This window comes from Chiloscyllium plagiosum, chromosome 3 (genome assembly GCF_004010195.1).
Source record: "Chiloscyllium plagiosum isolate BGI_BamShark_2017 chromosome 3, ASM401019v2, whole genome shotgun sequence".
Taxonomy (NCBI): Eukaryota; Metazoa; Chordata; class Chondrichthyes; order Orectolobiformes; family Hemiscylliidae; genus Chiloscyllium; species Chiloscyllium plagiosum.
Genome location: NC_057712.1, coordinates 12,959,521 through 12,974,852, shown reverse-complemented (window position 1 = coordinate 12,974,852; position 15,332 = coordinate 12,959,521). Strand labels below are relative to the sequence as shown.

At 40.7% G+C, this 15,332-nt stretch overlaps 1 long non-coding RNA gene across 2 annotated transcripts in view; it reads left to right on the top strand.

The window, feature by feature from the left end:
- LOC122548617 overlaps positions 1–14,904 on the top strand; it is a 77,753-nt gene extending 62,849 nt beyond the window's left edge. For both annotated transcript variants that reach the window (XR_006311275.1, XR_006311274.1), the window contains exon 3: positions 14,604–14,904. This is a non-coding gene — a long non-coding RNA (uncharacterized LOC122548617). The remainder of the gene's footprint in view (positions 1–14,603) is intronic.
- Positions 14,905–15,332: the final 428 nt, after the last annotated feature.

Sequence of the window (15,332 nt, the reverse complement as noted above, 5' to 3'; positions counted from 1 at the left end):
ACACACACACACACACACACACACACACACACACACACACACACACACACACACACACACACACACACACACACTCATACATACAGAGAGAGGAAAAAGAACGCGTGCACTCGGCAGAGGGGAAAGCCGGAAAGGTAGTTCAATGGACCTTTTGGCTTGTGAGGATATGCTTCTTCTTAATTTTTCTTCTCCTGATATTTCACTTGCTTGCAGAAATGACTGGGTGTTTGATTCACACTCAGAAACTCATTGAGATCTAGAACACAGAGAGCAGCCGTTCAGCCCGTTGTGGTCTGTGTTGGACAAAAAGAATCACTGAACTATTCTAACCCCATAATCCAACACTTGACCCATAGCCATGTATACCTTGGCATTGCCAAAATGCTTCTTAAATGTTATGATGATTTCTGCTTCTTACCACCCTTACAGGCATTGAGTTCCAGATTCCCATCGCCCGGTGGGAACAAAACATTTCTCCTCACATGCCCTATAAACCTTAAATCTATGTTCCTGATCAGTAATCCTCCTTCAACGGAGAAAGTTTCTTTCTTTCTACCCTGTCTAGGTTCAGAGAATCTCTACAGCATGTAAGCAGACCTTTTGGCCCATCGAGTCCACACCGACCCTCAGAAGAGAATCCCACCCAGACACCCCCCTACCCCATCCCCATAACTCTGCATTTCTTATGGCTAACCCACCAAGCCTGCACATCCTTGGACACTACGGGCAATTTAGCATGGCCAATCCGCCTAACCTGTACATCTTTCAATTGTTGGAGGAAACTGAAGCACCTGGAGGAAATGCACGCAGACACAGGGAGAATGTGTAAACGCCACACAGACAGTCATCTGGGGGCATTGTATGATTTATTATCTGCTCTCGTTATCTGTCCCGCCACTTTCTATAATCTGTACAATATATCACACAAATCTCTCTTTCCTTCCACCTTCTTTCAAATTGCATCGCTTATTTTATACTGTCTTTCAACATTCTTCATATTAAAGTCCATAATCTCAATCTTCTTTACATTGACCCTAATCTGTCACCAATTTGCCCACTTCACCAACTTGTCAACTTCCTTTTGTAGTTCTACTGTTCCCTCCAATCCTCCTACTACCACCAACCCCACCCATTTGTAATTCTTCCAGGTCACATGTTGTCTGAGAAGTTTGAAACTGTTTATATTAAATTTTGAGTGAAAGACGTTTTCCAATTAAAAGACAACGAAACGGGCATTATAGAAGGGACCCTGGCAATCTCTAGGGCAACTGTATTTTAACATCAGATGAGAGTAGGTTTCTGAGTGTGGTCTACGCCCCTGGCATTGTGCATTCTCAGGAGTTGTAGTTAACTTGTTTTACCTTGTAATAACTGATAAGATAATTAAACTTTTGGAGACAGATATTTAAGTTTGCATCATATCATAGGAAGTCACTCTCTGCGCAGCAAATTCTGAAGATGTTTTTCTGCTCAGCCTGAGGGCCTGCATTGCTCTCATGTTCAGATCCAATCAGTGTCTAATTTCAGAGATATGCACATAAACTGCACAAAATCAGAGAAGCTGAAGATTCTGAGGTGCAGTGAAGACATTGCTGACAACTGCTGTCCCAACAGACCTCTAACACAGATACCGGGCCGTCACACAGCAGTTACTCCTTCTGAGACATAGTAGTATCAGTTCACCAGATTAAGATCAGGTTGATCTCAGAAACTGTGGAAAAGTTGAGCTCCTAGAGCATAAAAAGATCATCCATCTGTTACTCTGTTCAGGCTGCCTTTGGTAGAAAACCCAGGCTTGTGACATGAAAATGTTAAAAGGCGATCTGATAGACCATACAAAAACTGAGAAACTCTGTGAGCATTTTGGGAATGAACGTTGGAAAACTGTTACAGACTCAGCTGTCATCCAGTAAATTTACTAATCATTGAATCATTGATGTTCACACAACACACTAGTGTAAATGGTTAACATTTAACTTCCCATCTTCAATCACAAATCACACACCTTCCGACAGCTTTATGAAAAGTTAATTTTCACTGAATTTAAAGTAACTGGAAACGAGTCCTCTCTGTGCAAGCATGCAGAGAACCAATGTTTACACAAATGTCTTGTGGCCAAAGGTGAAACCTATCTGGAAATGCAATTTTTTTTCTCTCAGTTTTCCTCCCTGTAATTAAGTTTTTAGCTAATCAGTTCCCCTGGTTGGTCCTTTTATTGTCATAAGAATGTGGGAAATGCATTGTGCTTGAAAACAAGTGCTTTGAGGTTCCAGTGTGTGCTGCTCTTGCTCTCAGTTTAGCCTCCTTTCTTCAGTTGATTACATGGAACTTCTTTCAAAAGCAGTTTGATTCTCACTGCCCTCGAAGTATGATTTATGGAACCTTGTAAAGGATCATGGTGTCATGTTCCTGGGATTGTGAAAAGGCACCTTGACTAGCGCCAATAATTTTCAGCAGAAATGGTTGCGTGGCTGACTTTGGTGGATAAAGAAATCATTAAATCCTTCAGGTGACATTTGTTCATGGATGTTTTCTTGCATCCAGAAAAGGAAGTCAACAATTTACTCCCACCTTTTACTATCCTGTTACTAAGCAGTACAGAATATGTTGCATTTTGTCACACACCATACAAAAGGGCAAGACGGAGTTTGGGTTTCATTAATATCCCTGACACTATAGAGAAGGCAAATGATTTATCAACACTTTTGTTATTACAGCCACCTCTCATGTTTTACTGCTAAACTGTGGTACGTGAGCAACAAATCATACTTGGCGACTGTAGAACTTCACAAGATTGACCGTACTGCTCCAATTCACTTATATTAGTTATAACACACATACAGTTGAATCACAAGTGAATTTTCATATGCCTTTTTAAAAACAAAACTTCAATGTCATCTCATTATTTTAGTAGAGGTCATTAGACTTTGAGTGACAGCACTATAAAAGAGGCAACATTCATTTATGCCCTGCTTCCTGCAAGAACTTGATTTCATATTTTCTAATTTCACCATTTTCTCTCAGCAGGGATGACCTGCCTCTCACCATTCACATCTAATCTGCATTTATATATCTCTCCACTATCATTAGTAATCCCTTCTCTTCTTTTCTGGCACCTTCACCATTTTTCCTCCTTCTTTGTCAATAAGGTAGCTGAGGATAGCTAACCAAACCCCATTATATATTAAAAGGAGATATAGATAGAAAACAGAGAACATAGAATATAACCGCACAGTACAAGCCCTTCGGCCCTCGTTGTTGCGCCGGCCTGTGAAACGAATCTAAAGCCTTCTATCTTACACTATTCCATTCTCATCCATATGGCTATCCAATGACCATTTAAATGCACTTAAAGTTGGCAAGTTTACTACTGTTGCAGGCAGTGCGTTCCACGCCCCCACTGCTCTCTGAGTAAAGAAACTACCTTTGACATCTGTCCTATGTCTATCACCCCTCAATTTGAAGTTATGTCCCTTTGTGCCAGCCATCATCATCGGAGGAAAAAGGCTCTCCCTGTCCATCCTATCTAACCCTCTGATTATCTTGTATGTCTCAATTAAGTCACCTCTCAACCTTCTTCTCTCTAACTAAAACAGCCTCAAATCCCTCAGCCTTTCCTTGTAAGACCTTCTCTCCATACCAGGCATCATCTTCTTTGAACTTTTCCAAAGCTTTTACATCCTTCCTACAATGCAGCGACCACAACTGTATGCAATACTCCAACTGCTGCCCCACCAGAATTTTGTACAGCTGCAACATGACCTCATGGTTCCAAAACTCAATCCCTCTACCAATAAAAGCTAACTCTGTATGCCTTCTTAACAACACTATCAACCTGGGTGGCAAATTTCAAGGATCTATACACCTGGACACTGAGATCTCTCTGCTCATCTACACTACCAAGAATCTTACCATTAGCCCAGTACTCTGCATTCCTGTTACTCCTTCCAACAGGGAATTATAGATTGGTTAGCCTGATATTGGCAATAGAGAAAATGCTAGAGTCTATTATAAAATATTTAATAGCAGTGCACTTGGAAAACAGTAACAGGATCAGACAGAGTCAGCGTGGAGTTACAAAAGGGAAGTTAAGCAGGAATTTTGAGAGAATGTAACAAATAGAGTTGATAGAAGGGAGCAAGTAGATGTGGTTTATTTGGACTGTCAGGTGGCTTCCGAAAAGGCCCCATATAAATATAAGGGATTAGCATGTAAACTGAAAGCACATGGGATTGGGGCTACTGTATTGACATGGATAGGGAACTGGTTGGCAAACAGGAAAGAAAGAGTAACTTGGTCTTTTGCAGAGTGGTAGCAGTGATTAGTGGGATGTTTCTGGGATCAATGCTTGTGCTCTAAGCGTTCACAATATATATTAATGATTTGGATTAGGGAACTAATTGTAATATCATCAAGCTTGTAGATGACACACAGCTGCCTGGGAGGATAAACTCTGAGGAAGATGCACAGACGGTTCAGGGTAATTTGGACAATTGGTGATAGATAATTAATGATGTGGATAAACGTGAGGTTTTCCAGTTTGGTAGACAAACCAGGAAGGAATATTATATAGATGGGAGGTGCAACAAAACCTGGGTGCCTTTGCAGACTAGTTGCTGAAAATAAGCAGGCAGTGGAGTGGGCAGTGAAAAAGGCATTCATACTGAGAGGATTTGAATACTGGAGCAGGGATATCTTGGAATTATTCAGGGATTGGTTCGGACACACTTGGAAGTATTATGTTCAGTTTGTGTCTCCTTATCTGGGGAAGTGTGTTCTGGCTATGGAAGGGAACGCAGCAAAAGTTGACAAGAATGATTCCTGGAATGAAATTCCATTGAATTGAATAGAATGAAAAATTGAGCAAAGTAGTTACCAATCTAATGTTATCCATTTCGCAGTGTAAGATAAATTCATCCCAGTTACATGTGTTTGATGTTGAATCTGCCAACAAACTAAATTCCAAGTGGTTTGTTTATATTTTAAAATATTTGTAAACAGATAGACATAAAATTATATTAATTACAAAAGAAAAAGAAGCCTATAAGTTCCTCAGAGTTATATTACTGTGCAACTCTGAGCTAAATTCCTCAGTTAAAACAACAGAAAGAACTTGAGGACAATTGGATCCTATCACACTCATTAATTATCAGGTTCTAAGGAAAGATAATTATGAGGACCACAATATTTAATTGAACTTCCTCTTGATTAATGAGACCCTTGATGACATCTTGCCAAACAACTGCTATAGGAGGTGGAGAAGTCGATGTTTTGGGTGTAACCCTTCTTCAGGACTGAAACATTGACTTCCCCACCTCCTGATGCTGCCTGGCTTGCAGTGTTCTTCCAGCCTCCTGCTTGTCTCCTTTGGATTCCAGGTGAAAGTGAGGACTGCAGATGCTGGAGATCAGAGTCAAGATTAGAGTGGTGCTGGAAAAGCACAGCAGGTCAGGCAGCATCCGAGGAGCAGGAAAATCGTCGTTTCGGGCAAAATATTCCTGATGAAGGGCTTTTGCACAAAACGTCGATTTTCCTGCTCCTCGGATGCTGCCAGTCCTGCTGCATGTTTCCTGCACCACTCTAATCTGTACTTTGGATTCCAGCATCTGCAGGTTTTTTTTTCTCTAAACAACTATTTTTGGATGTGATCTGAAAATCACTTTTCTTTGAATGATTGATTTAGAGAGAGAATGAATACAAACTCACCATAAATTCATATAAGCTTTTGTCGATCTCACATGTAAGTATGTTTATATTTCAAAGCCCAGCTTGCAGTGTGCGTTTTACGGTAAGCTCATGATGGGTAAACATTTACTCGTCTCTTCAATTTGTATGTAAGGCATCTCCTATCTTTGTTCATTTATTGCAACTGGAAGGCAAGCCAGAACTCTGATTATTAATTGCTATATTTGTTTAAAAAGCATGCTTTTCACAAAAAAAGCTCTGAAAATCAGTGGAGAAGTGATTGAACTAGAAATTACCCTTGCAACATCGCTTCTTCAGGTGCTAAGCAGTCTCTGGTCTCATAAGATGAGGAGGTAGCAGGTGCAATTCTCCACCAGATGAAGACTGCTTGTCATGCTGGTGAAAGTGGTGTCAGGAGGAACACACTGAGAACATGCAAAGGCTCAAGCAGTTTAATCACGTTAGGTTCCCAGTGCTGCTTGCAGTTTAGAATATTTCCATGCTCCATTCACCAGGTTCTAAACTTGCACAGCACAGTCTGGCACCAACTGGGAGGAAGGACCCTTCCCCAGCGATATTTAACAGCTGGTGATTTCTGTGAGGAATCTGCACGGAGCTGTAAAACAGTCTAAACACAAAAACCACACGGGCACAAGAAATCATCAAGATCCTCACGATATATATTTGACAGCCGGGATTGTTACAGTAATAGTATATTCTGAAATGGATGTCCAGATATGTCACCAATTGTTGCATGGTGCACAATTTCATCACCACGAGGGACAGGTCTTTACCACAATTTGGGCAGCAACATGTGCAGAAGGAGAATCAAAAGATGCGTATTGATATTTTTAATTGGTAATGGGTTGAAGGTTTGTTGGGAGAAGGCAGGAAAATGGGATGAGGAGCATAACAGCCATGGGTCGAGTGGCTGAGCAGACTCGATGGGCCGAATGGTCTACTTCTGCTCCTTTATCATATGAACTTATGGACTAATGATATCATGACTACTGAATGTCTCAAAGCACTTTTACAGCCAATGGTGTACGTTTTGAAGTTTAGTCACTCGTGTAATGTTCGAAATTCAGCAGACAATGTGTACTCAGCAAACTCCCCCAAAACAGTAATGTGACCAAGACAAAATAAACTGTTTTGTGATGTTGACTAAGAGTTAAATATTAATCAGGACAATGGTAATAATTCTCTTGCTCTTCTTTGATATAGTGCTGTGGCATCTTTTACATTCACTAGAGCAGATGCATAGGGGCCTCAGTTTAACATCTCATCAAACAACAGCACCTCCAACAGTGTATTTGAGTGCCAATGTTTTTGTACTCATGTCTTGAAGTGGGGCTTTAATCCTTACCCTTAAGATTCAGTCCAGAGTGCTATCAATTAAATATGATCCCAGCTGACACTAATTCTGAACAAGTCAGATCTCACTCTGAAGTCTGATTTATGAGATATTAACTTCTTTGTAAAACTATGGATTTCAGCTATTTAACATGTTCACAAGAATCTGCGGTGAACTTTTAAGACAGAGAATAAAAAGTGTAACATGAACATATTACAGTAGGCTGAAAGATTGACATTTTCATTATAAATACCAGAAGATGATTCAAGCTCATACTAAAAGGTTTTTATCCCAGCAATATCCTTTACAGTCAAAACCCCCAGCAACAATTTCCCACTCTCTCCACATCAAGGTTGTTTGGTGTAGCTGCAACCAGTTTTCTTTGTGTGAAAGTTTGTACATTCACTTGATACTGTACTTATACTCGTACCTCCCCCATTACACCGAAAAATAAACTGCAAACTAAACTCATTACTAAAGTAAACAGAGAACGCAACAGAAATTCAATAGGTCTGACAACATCTGTGGAGAGAGAAACAGAGTTAATATGACTGTTCTTCAGTTCTGAAGAAGAGTTGTACCAGCCTTGAAACATTAGTTCTGTTTCTCTCTTCAAAGAAGGTGATAGACCTGCTCAGTTTCTCCTGCCTTTTCAGACTGTCAGCATCCACAATAATTGGCCTTTATATAAACTCGTTATTATTTTAGCTCCAGATCAAACCAGAGTTCCATGACTTCACGTCAGCCCCAATGAAGAATAATCTCGACTCGAAATGTTAGCTTGCTGTCTCTCCATGGATGCTCCCTGACCCACTGTGATCTCCAGCATTTGTTGTTTTCAGTCATGAGTTCCATAAACTCTGTTTATAGCAGTATTATAGAATTTCTTTTTCAATGGTATAACACCTTGGCATCCTCTCTCTGGAATAACTATACTGCATGATTAAACCCCTTGATGATTTTTCTACGTTCCTGTGTCCCCATCCTTATAACAGTAAAGTTATTTTTCTACCTTTTTATAAAATGCCCTAACTCCCAATTTGTCACGTCAAATGTTGCAAAATCTATTCAAAACTCCATATAAATAAAAAAGCCGACAGAATTCTCAGTATCAAGACACCAAAAACAACTAAGAAATTAAACTAAAACTATGTCTTCCCCTCTTTTGACACAACATATCAAATATAAATTAAACTTAATGTTATGTATTGTTTCTGATACTATCAATAATTCACAGGTAACATGAGGGCAGAAGGAAGCAGAGAGGGAAGGGAGGAGAGGTAGGAAGAAATGTCTCTCTGAACTGCATAGGCTCTCAGAGATCAGGTTAGGGAGGAACAGTTCAAACCCCATAACAGCACACTGTCAGACCTCCCATCTTTATAATCCAAATCCACTCGCTTTATTCCTTTCATTTTGATGCACAGATTTCACAAGAAACATGAATACCAAATCCAGATCCTTTTTCAATGAAAACCAATCAATTAAATCATATAATTAACAAGTTACACAAAGAAGTAATAAAACAAGCCTTGTGTCAATCTGTTGTACCCACCTTGTGTCTGTCTTTACCTCATCTTGTAATGATAAGAAGTTCCACCCCACCTCCTCAGAAGTTACAAATTGGAAGCAGGAAGGTTGATGAGCTTTCATTACCGAAGGTCATTGATGTCAAGATGCATTGGGTTTGAGAATCCAGTCAGGAGTGTTTGAGGACTCTGGGACTATACTCGATATAGTTTAGAAGGATGGGGGGGGGGACCTGATTGAAAGGTACAGAATACTGAATAGTCAAGACTGAGTGGATGTTGGGAAGATGTTCCCAAAGCGAGAAAATGGGATCGTAAATCCTATTAGCCATGATTGCATGGAGTCGCAGAACTCAATGGGCCAAATGGCCTAATTTCTGCTCCTATATCGTAGGTACTTCTAGTATGAGCTGAAGTAGCCTTGTCCAGCTGACAATGTGATACTCGCAAGGACTCTGGCACAGCAATAGGGGGGAAAACATGTGGTCAATCTGAAAGGACAGAAACTGCCACTTGCAACAGAGTCAAGGCCACTGCCAAAGGATGGTGCTTCATTTATTACTGCTGAGTCAGCATCCAGCATCTAGGATGGCTGTGACAAATTGATGGACCCGGTTGTAATTAGCCCACTGAATGATCATCCCCTCTTCAACTGGCACACAGATTTCCATATTCCCAGCAGCCAACAGGGAGTGGTGAAAAATATCAAATATACTCAAGTCAAGGTCGATCTCATGTAATAGTCGACCCTCCCTCTTTTTGACCAAAAAAATCTGGAATTTTCCAGTTATCTTGTGTAAAATTTGACCCTAGATCTTCACAGATAACAGATCAACATCTTTTCCTTTATTTGTTTCGAGATCGATTGGGCTTCTCTAATGATACATGTTTTCAGACTGTGGCATGAATTTCAGTCCCTCAAAAGTGGCATCCGTGTAATAGTTTACCTCATGAATTTAACTTAAAATATAGTCTAAAAAATTTGACTTTAATGTGAGTACAGAGAGTAGTTGTTTTTGGGGGTTGGAGGAAAGTATATACTGGGGTTCCCTGGGAGTTAGTATTAGAACCACAGATTTTCTTGACCTCTATGAATAACATAGTCTTGGGTACACAGGATACAATTTCAAAGTTAGGAGATGACATAAAATTTGGAAGCATTGTGAATAGTGAGAAGGATAAATGTCAAGAAAATGTCAAGGATAAATGGTAAGAGAAAGTGAAGACTGCAGATGCTGGAAATCAGAGTCAAAAAGCCGACTAGTACAGCCTATCAGGCAACAGATGAAATTTACTGCAGAAGTGTACAGACTCTACAGCACAGAAAAAGGCCTTTTGTTCCATTGAATCGGTGCCAGTCAAATTCAAGCACTTAACTATTGTACCTGCACTTTCCAACACTTGGTCAATAGCCTTGTATACCTTGGCACCTCAAGTGTACAGCAAATTACTTGTTAAATGTTATACAAGTTTTTACCTCTACCACCCATATGGGCAGAGTTACAGATTCCACCACCCTCTGGGTGAAAATATTTTTCTTCATATCCTGCCCTTCATCTTAAATCTATGCCCCATCACATGGATCCCTTCACCACATTTGTTCCCCTCAATTTTGCACATCTCAGTCATATCTCCCTTCCCCGCATACCCCCACCCCTGTATTCTCTGCTGCAACACCAGTCTGTCCAATTTCTCTTCATAACTGAAACTCTCCGGCCCACGTTACATCTTGGTAAATCTCCTCTGCACTCTCTCCAGTGCAATCATATCCCTCCTCTAATGTGGATTTTAGAACTCCAGTTACAGCATAACTTCCCTGCTCTTAAAATCTTTGCCTTCACTAATAAAGGCAAATATCCCATAAGCCTTCTTAACCACTTTACGTACCTGTCCTGCACACCAAGGTCCCTCTGATCCTCAGTGCATCCCGGGCCCTCCTATTCATCATGTATTCCTTGCCTTGTTTGTTCAAAACCAGCACTGTACACATAGATTAAATATAGAGAAATTGCTCCGACGTGTAAAAGGATTGAGAATCAGAGGTCACTGATTCGTAGAATCCCTACAGTGTGGAAACAGGCCATTCGACTCATTGAATCAACGCCATTGCTCCGAACAGCATCCTATCCCTATCAAACCCCCTATCCCTGTAACCCTGCATTTCCCATGGCTATCCCACCTTGCTTATACATCTATGGACATTACAGGCAATTTAGCATAGTCAATTCACTTAACCTGGACATCTTTGTGACTGTGGGAGGAAACTGGAGCACCCGGAAGGAAACCCACGCAGACACGGGGAGAATGTGCAAACCCACACAGACACGGGGAGAATGTGCAAACTCCACACAGTCAGTTGCTCGAGGCTGGAATCGAATTTGGGTTTCTGGCACTGTAAAGCAGCAGTGCTAAACACTGAGCCAATATGCCTACCCAAAAGAACCAATAGTAACAGGAGGATTAGTGTTTTATTACACTGTGAGAGGTTAGGATCTGGAATGTACTGCCTGAAAGTGTGTTTGTTGCTTTCAAAAAGGAACTATGCACCTCCAGATACGATTCACCTGGCTCATTCCTGGGATGAAGAGGAAAGCTTATGGAAAGGTTGAATGCATTCAGTCTATTGAAGTTTTGGGGAAAGGTAATCTTATTGAAATATAGGAGAACCCAAACAGTTTGTCAGGTCGATGCTGTGAGGGTCAGAGTCATAGAGATGTACAGCACAGAAATATACTCTTCGGTCCAACTTCTCCATGATGACCACATATCCTAAATTAATCTAGTCCCATTTGCCAGTATTTGGCCCATTTCCCTCTAAACCCTTCCTATGCATATACCCAACCAGATGCCTTTTAAATGTTATAATTGTACCAGCCTTCACTACATCCTCTGGCAGCTCATTCTGTACACGCACCACCCTCTGTGTGAAAAAGTTGCACCTTAGGCCCCTTTTAAATCTTTTCTCTCTCACCATAAACCTATACCCTCTAGTTTTAGACTGCCCCACCCTGAGAAAAGACCATGGCTATTCACCATATCCATGATTATATAAACCTCAATAAGGTCGCCCCTCAGCGTCCGACCCTCCAGGGAAAATAATTCCAGCCTATTCAGCCTCTCCCTGTAACTCAAACCCTCTAACCTCGGTAACATCCTTGTAAATCTTTTCTGAACCCTTGCTACTTTCAAAATATCCTTCCAATAGCAAAAAGATCAGAATTGAATGCAGTTTTGCAAAAGGCCTAAACCAAAGTCCTGTAAAGCTGCAACATGACCTCCCAACTCCTATACTCAATACTCTGACCAATAAAGGAAAGCATACCAAATTCTTCACTATCCTATCTACCTGTGACTCTACTTTCAAGAAGCTACGACCCTGCACTCCAAGGTCTCTTTGATCAGCAACACTCCCAAGGACCTGACCATTTAGTGTATAGTCCTGCCCTGGTTTGTCTTTCCGAAATGCAGCACTTTGCATTTATCTAAATTAAACTCCATTTGCCACTCCACAGCCCATTGACCCATCTGTGCGATGGTCAAAAAGTGGGCACACTGTTTCAAAAATTAAGGATATTCAATTTAAGAGAGAAGATTGAGAGTGCTTTGTTATTCTGTGGGATTCCATTCATCACAGAACAGTGGAGGCTCGGTCTTTGAAATATATTCAAGGCTTCACCAGGCTTTGATCAACAAGAGAATCAGGGCTTTGGGGTTCACACAGAAAATTGCAATTCAGCCCATCATCAGAACCATTAGGACCTTACTCAGTAAACAATGGTCAGGAGAAGCTAAATGGCCTACTCCTGTTCCTAATTGTTGTGTTGTGGCTGTAGCAAATCCACAGGCTGCATTTCATCAGCTCCATTGTCAGGGTCGGCATCTCTTAGAAGCTTGTTATTTCCGTGATGTGGAGGAGCCGGTGTTGGGCTGGGGTGGACAAAGTTAAAAATCACACAACACCAGGTTATAGTCCAACAGGTTTATTTGGAAGCACTAGCTTTTGGGAGTGCTGCTCCTTCGTCAGATAGCTACGGAAATGTTATTTCCATGGCATTGGGCAGGAGTCTCTTAGAGGAGTTGTGAACCATTGTTTGGATTCAGAAATTTTCTACAGGTTAAGTTGTCCATTTACCCAGTACATGGTATGTACAAAACCAATGAACCATTTAATCACAATTCAGGCATTTCCTCAAATACTGAGAAATACAATAGGCATAAGCAATCTGTCTTGAGAAAAAACTCTATTGTTCTGACAACATTTGTCAATCAGACATAGCCATTTGTACTGTCAATCACAGAAGGTTTCCCTCATTTCACACCTCTTAGTATTGTCCAAATCAGTAACATTGACAAAACAGCAAAAAAGACAAGCAATTATAACACCATGAAATTGTCAAATCAGCCATTGCAAAGTCTCAACATCCACTTCCGCCTTCAAATTACAGACCCCCTGCTGAGCTAACCTGTTTTAGAGTTGCAAATGTTCAACGATAGAGCCATCTGGGAACTGTATCGACAGAGGCAGATGGCCAGACCTTGGTTTCTTAATTTGTCCCAGTGTATCACTTGAATGTTTTACAAGCCATTAGTAATGACTGGCAGCAATAAGTATTTATTCTTCAGATGGTTATCTCAAACATTTCTAATCACTTCGTACAATGAGAATGTTTTATGTACATAGACAATAAATATGGAGGTAACTCTTTTCACTGAAGATAAAATAATAAAAATCATAATGCTAAGAACTTAATGGTAATGGGGCGGCACAGTGGCTCAGTGGAGCAGCACGGTGGCTCAGTGGTTAGCACTGTTGCCTCACAGCGCCAGGGACCTGGGTTTGGGTCCCACCTCAGGTGACTGTCTGTGTGGAGTTTGCACATTCTCCCTGTGTCTGCGTGGGTTTCCTCCGGGTGCTCCGGTTTCCTCCCATAGTCCAAGGATGTGCAGGTCAGGTGAATTGGCCATGCTAAATTGCCCATAGTGATAGGTGCTTTAGTCAGGGGTAAATATGGGGTAGGGCAATGGAACTGGCTGGATAACTCTTCAGAGGGACAGTGTGGACTGGTTGAGCAGAAGGGCCTGTTTCCATACTGAAGGGAATCTAATCAAAACTAAATATTAAAACGTTTGTACTTTTGGCAACATATATTAAAACTTAATAATTTTGACAGTTCAAATTGACAACATTCATTAACACGCACTATTTGACATGACAATTACTTTAAACATCTTGAACTTCTGAACAGTGAGGATATGTGCAGTATCTCAAAGGATAGAGGTATAAGGAATGTTCAATGGGTCTATGAACTGGTGGAATATTTGCTCACAGTTTCAGCTGAACCCTTTGAACAACTAAGCGTCGAGAGAGGTCCAGATGATGAATATGACACTTTCTTTCAACCCCTATAGCAGTTAACACAAAATAAGGATGCTAGGGAAGTCGTTAGTGCTCATTACTGTCTATGTATAATGATGTGCAGACAGAAAAGAAAAGTGTTAAAGTTGGCGGGAAGGATGGAAGATACAAATGTAGGCAAGTCTGATAGATGTTGATGAATACTAATGTTCATCTTCATCAGATTGCTTTTAAAGAGTTTTAAAATAGTTTGATTTGAATATTGTCCAACTCAAATACTATTTCCCACAATGGATCTACGCCAATCTAGTCAGTTCAGAAGCTGCTATAGGACCTGTACAGCTGTCACTGCTGCTCGCTCTTTGAAAGTTTCAGTAACAGCAACATGTTTCCTTTCAACTGGTAACTGGGTAACCTTGGCAGATAATAGCTCGAATCCAAACACCAGTGCCAAGTACATGTCATATATAGTGCTTGCACACCATGTGCCCAGCGTGTCTTAGACACCACCCAATGAGACCCAGAGGAGGAGGTGCCCCGAGCTTTGTGTCGGGTTTGAAACTGAGGTGTGTGAAAGACATCTCAATCAGCGGGAGATGATGCAGACTTTTTCTGCTAGTGCTCACTGAGTTTTATGCCACTGGTTCATGCATTTGACTGATCTTTTTATCTCTTCAAGGGGGCTTCCAAGATCCCGAGAACACAGATGACAGGATTTGAAACCCAAGTGTGGATTTCCTTTGTTGGCGGTGGCCTGTCATCAGTCACATTCCGCATGTAGGTTAATAAGGCTTTAAAATAAAAGGACAGCCATGGTTTGACTGACAGTCTGGCAAAGCGAGCAAAGCGAGCTTCTTTGTCATCCATCGTTTCTTCAATGAACGCAAGCAATGAGTGTCAACAGATTTGCTGAATGCCTTGAGTTCATTATGACAAGTAGTCAGTCTCTGGAATATTTCCACTTATTAATAGGACAGTACAGGCGACACTTTCTGAAGCTACTTCATTGATTATTATTCACATGTAATAAAACAAATACGTTCAACTTTCAGGGCTGCATTTCTTTCAAACCCGTAAAAATTGCGATGTGGAATAAGGTATTCATTACTTGATTAGGCATACATCAATTTTTTAAAGGAAACAGACTGATGCTGGATTAAAGAGAGATAAAAATTATGGAAATTATCCTATTAAATTCCAAAACTACCAACAAACATGATGCATCAGATTCAGGGTTCTCTCCTGTACCAAGTTTAAAGTCTACATGGGCTTGAAATTGTGTGCATAGCTTTTTCTCCAAATAAATATTTTTGAACACATTTTATCATGGACGTTATGGAATAAACATCACAGATAAATAGACAGATTTCTGTGACCTCAGATTAATATTTATGCACTCAGATGTGAT